General features: G+C 41.1%; 1 protein-coding gene across 3 annotated transcripts in view; it reads right to left on the minus strand.

Annotated features, from left to right (window-relative positions):
* Swt1 (SWT1, RNA endoribonuclease homolog) overlaps nt 1–5,355 on the minus strand; it is an 85,165-nt gene that overhangs the window by 1,092 nt on the left and 78,718 nt on the right. The window lies entirely within an intron of this gene.

Here is a 5,355-nt window from a genome sequence, read left to right on the forward strand (position 1 = left end):
AAAAAAAAAAAAAAAATCCCAGGACTCCAGAGGCAGGCAGGTATCTGCGAGTTCCAGACAACTTATGCTATGTAATGAGTTCCACTTTAGCCAAGGCTACATACCCTTTCTCAACAAGTATTTATTTGTAACTGTATGTATACATGTATGTCTATGTATGGGCTTATGCATATGGATGTAGTGCCCATAGAAGCTAGAAGAGGGTGTCAGATCCCCTGGGGGTCAAATTACAGGTGGTTGTTGGCTGCTCAAGTTGAGTACTGGCAACTGAACTCTAATCTTTCCCAAAAGCAATGAGACCTCTCAACCCCTGCACCATCTCTCCAGCCCACCCTACATGTTACCCCTGGACCCCTAAGGTAGAAAGAAAGTGTAACATGAGGGCCTGCTCTTGGAGTTTCTGTCCTGCCCAGTACCCCACAGCTGGCAAGCCCCAAAGAAAATCACACAGAGAGTCTGCATTACTTATAAACTGATTTGGCCCATTAGCTCAGGCTACTTATTAGCTCTTGTAGCTTATATTAACCCATTGTTCTTATCTATGCTAGCCACATGGTTCAGTACCTTTCTCAGCCAGGCAGGTTACATTCCTCCCATTCCAGCCTAGACCACCAAGAAGCAAGATGTAACCTACCCAGCTGAAAGGTACCGAGCCATGAGGCTAACATAGATTTTTATAACTTATGGAGGTCTCTGTGTGATTTGGGAGGGGGCTTGTCGGCTGTGGGGTACTGGGCGGGACAGAAACCCCAACAAGCAGCCCCTCATGTTCCAGGAAAGAAGTGATTCTCCAAATTGTCCTCTGCCTTCACATGTGTGTTATGGTACACACATAATTCTTTTTTAAAAATTAGTTATACAGATGGGTGTGATGGCTCATGAAAGGCTAGAGCAGGAAAAACCTCAAATACTTAGTGAGTTCCAGACAAGCATGGACTACAGAATGAGCTTCTATCTCAAAAACATAAAAAAGAATTGTAGGGGCTGGAGAAATGGCTCAGTGGTTAAGAGCAATTGCCTGCTCTTCCAAAGGTCATGAGTTCAATTCCCGGCAACCACATGGTGGCTCACAACCATCTGTAACGAGGTCTGCTGTCCTCTTCTGGTCTGCAAACACACACAGATTGAATATTGTATACATAATAAATAAATATTTAAAAAAAAGAATTGTAGATATTTACTGTATATGGTATGGTTTAAAATATGTATACATTACAGAATTGGCATGGTTGAGGTATTTAACATACATTAGGTATTTAACATACATTATGTCCCAAACATCTCTTGAACTACTACTCATAACTGATGTTTGTGTCCTTTAATTAACATCCACCCATTCTTTCAACCACTACCTCCAGGCCTGTTACTCTACTGCCTGTTTTTGGATTCCAGTATTTTGGCTCTGCACAAAAGCAAGCTCGTACAGTATTTGTTTTTCTGCTATCATAAGACACTCAACATAACGGTGCCCAGGTCCATCCATATGTCTACAGCAATAGGATTTCCTTCTTTTTAAATGCTAGACAGTGTTCTAAAGAGCATTTTCCCTTATCCCTTAGCTGGTAGGCATTTAGACTGATTCCATATCTGGTCCACTGTAACTGATGCTACACTGAACATGAAAGTGAAGAAATCTTTTAAACATAGTATGCCCATTTCCCTTAGATATATTAAAAACTCTATTTGACAGTTCTGAGGATTAAAGCTAGACTTCAGCATGTGAGACAAGTGTTCCACCAGGCAATATTCTTAATATAATGTGACAATTTGAGAGAAGATACTCTTCTTAGCAAAGAGCACAGATTCTTAAATACCCAACTGAGATTTCCAGCTGTAATTCCTAGAATTCAAAAATAAGAGTTCCCATGGCAGACTTCTTTAAATAAGCAAAGTTGAATCTTTAAATAGAATACTGTGGGTTGAGCAGCCTAAGTTTCTGCCTAACTCTCTGAAGGATCTCTAGCTTATGTTCAGATGTCATCAGGGACTAAGTAGCACTGCAGAACAGATGGCTACACTGTATCTACTTCAGTTGGGGAGTTAAAGAAAGGTGAACTGTAAAGGGAGAACCCACTCCAGCAAACTTCCTCTGACCTAAGCATTCCCTCATCCCAAATAATAAAACCACTGCTGTAAGCCAACTAGCAATTAACTGAAAATTCATACTCTAAACCAAAGGTGAGATATGCCAGGAGTGGTGACACACGTTTAATCCCAGCACTTGAGAGACAGAGACCAGTGGATCTATTTCACTTTGACACCAGTCTGGTCTAATAGTGAGTTCTAGGTCATCATAGGCCATTCCTAATATACTCCATGCTTACATCATAATTTTTAAATTATTACTTTTTAAAAATATTTTTACTTATGTGTGTTGTGGAATATTTGTTTAACTAGGCAAAGATGTGTTACATTTGTTTAAGCTGCAGAATATTACTTTATGTGTAGGTGTGTTACATATGTTTATGCTGCCTTTGTTAACAATGTGTATGTTATACTGCATTTGCTTAACTATGTAAAGACATGTTGCTGTTTTACCTTGCTTGCCTAAGGTACCTGATTAGTCTAATAATAAGCTGAATGGCCAAGAGCTAGGTAGAGAAAGGATAGGCAGAATGGACAGGCAGGGAGAATAAGTAGGAGAAGCAATCTAGGCTATAGAGAAAAGAAAAGAATAAGGGAGAAAGAGAGGGACACACCCAGAGCCAGAAGCCAGGCAGCTGTCAGCCATCCAGACACAAGAAGCAGTGAAAGGAAGATAAACAGAAGAAAAGAAAGGTAAAAAACCCCAAGACAAAACACAGATGAAGATAAAGAGGTTAAGCTATAAGAGCTAGTGGGGCAAGCATAAGATAAGGTCAAGCATTTATAATTAAGTCTCATGTCATCATTTGGGAGCTGATTGGTGGCCCAAAAGAAAAAAAAACCTGCTACATTATGCATATATGTTTATTCATGTGGGAGCCCGAATGGCCAGAGGAGGATATTGATGGAGTTAACAGGTAGTTGTAAGCAACCCAACCTAAGTTCTGGAAACAAAAATTCAGGTCCTCTAAAAGAGCAATAGTACTCTTAACTGCTGGGCCATATTTTCAGCTCTAATTTACTTTTTTAAAAAACTTGAGATGAGGGGGCTGAAGAGATGGCTCAGTGGTTAAGAACACTGGCTGCTCTTCCAGAGGTCCTGAACTCAATTCCTAGCAACCACATGGTGGTTCACAACCATCTGTACTGAGATCTGGTGCCCTCTTCTGGCATGTAGGCAAACATGCAGAGAGAACACTATGCATTAAAAAAAATAAATCTCTTTAGAAAATCTGTGATGAATCCAGTTGATTTGCCAAAAACTAATAGGGGCAAAATTATGAGACCCCTAATTTTAGAGCACTAAAACACTTTATTTAGCATATTTCTTTCTTTTTTTTTTTGGTTTTTTTTTTTTTTTGGCTTTTTTTTCGAGACAGGGTTTCTCTGTGGTTTTGGAGCCTGTCCTGGAACTCCCTTTGTAGACCAGGCTGGTCTCGAACTCACAGAGATCCGCCTGCCTCTGCCTCCCGAGTGCTGGGATTACAGGCATGCGCCACCACCGCCCGGCTCTTTCTTTTTTTTTAAATGATTTATTTATTATGTGTACAGCATTCTGCCTGCATGTATGCCTGCATACCAGAAGAGGGCACCAGATTTCATCATAGATGGTTGTGAGCCACCATGTGTTGCTGGGAATTGAACTCAGGACCTCTGTAAGAGCAGCCAGTGCTCTTAACCTCTGAGCCATCTCTCCAGCCCCTATTTAGCATATTTCTAATAGGTGGTCTCTGTATGTTCAGGAAGATTACTCAGTTATCCAGTACAATGTCTATGCATGTTAGGTATTCAAGATAGGATAATTATCTTCTTTACATTAAGAATGTCATGACTAGCCAGGTGTGGTGGCACACGCCTTTAATCCCAGCACTCAGAAGGTAGTGGCCAGTCTGGTCTATACACACACACACACACACACTCACACACACACACACACACACACACACACACACTCACGCATGTAAAAGAAATTTAAGTGGAATTATCCTAACAAGATTACAACACCAAACTAGAGATTGTGCACTACCAGATAACCCACTACCAGGAATGGGTTGCTTCTTTTTCAGCTGTTAGTCAATGGGACCCAATAGACAGCCCCAGACACAATCAGCTACTGGCACTGTTCTTGGTTACCTTCCAGAACTTGACAGTAAGATCCTATTGCTGGAAACACCACATAACTGAGTCATAAACATGGAGAGGTTATGACCTGGAAGCTTCATCCAACTAGCTGGCTCTTATAGGGCTGGAAGGTGCTAGGCACACTACCAGAGGAGAAAAGTAATCATCAATCTCACTCAGCCATGAGCCCTCTAAGCAATAATAACTTGCCTGGCAAGATAGGCCCACTGGTACAACAGTGGCATGAATGTTACAGGGTAACCAATCAAATTCTGGCAGGATTTAAGGCCTGTTTCAGAAGATGGACCCACTGTTAATAACACCAAGAACCTGTAACTTGATAGATGATAGGCCATTGGAGAAAACCTACTATTAGTAAGTCTGCTGAATGGGCACAGCATTAAAATGACTCCTAATGACTTATTGCTATACATAAATGCTTGTCTCAACCTTCATCAGAGAAGCTTAATGCAGGAGATGGTGATCACACAGAGAAGCATAACGGTCAACACGTAGAGAGTCAGTCTTAAGAGGCACTGAGCCCTAAATAAGACATTTATATCATACCTTCCCTTTAAGGCTAATGGATCTTTGAGGAAGAAGATGGGAAGATTGTAAGAATCAAAGATAGTAGCTGATGTCAAAGAAAAGGTGTTTTCTATATATAACAGCAGGTGAACATATGAACTCATAGACAAGACTTGCACAAGCTCAAGCCAGACAAAATCAAAGTATGCAGGGAGGGAGGTATGGACACATATAATCTCATCCTTCCATGAGGAGTCATTGGCATTTCAGAGTTATAAGGAAAGGCAAAGCCAGTATTTAATTGTATGACCTCTATATTACCACATTCCATGGCAGGTCCCACACTCAAAGAGCAGTTGGTCAACATATACTGGATTTGATGAGGAAAGAGGGAGGAGAGGGAGAGAGAAACACAAAGTTGGGTAGGGAGGTAGGAGGGGTGAATATGATCAAAATACATTGTATAAAATTCTCAAAGAATTAAAACATATTATTTTAAAAATTTTTGGCTTTGCCGGGCAGTGGCGGCGCATGCCTTTAATCCCAGCACTTGGGAGGCAGAGGCAGGCGGATCTCTGTGAGTTCGAGACCAGCCTGGTCTACAGAGCTAGTTCCAGGACA

The sequence above is a fragment of the Microtus ochrogaster genome (genome assembly GCF_000317375.1).
Source record: "Microtus ochrogaster isolate Prairie Vole_2 chromosome 6 unlocalized genomic scaffold, MicOch1.0 chr6_random_2, whole genome shotgun sequence".
NCBI lineage: Eukaryota > Metazoa > Chordata > Mammalia > Rodentia > Cricetidae > Microtus > Microtus ochrogaster.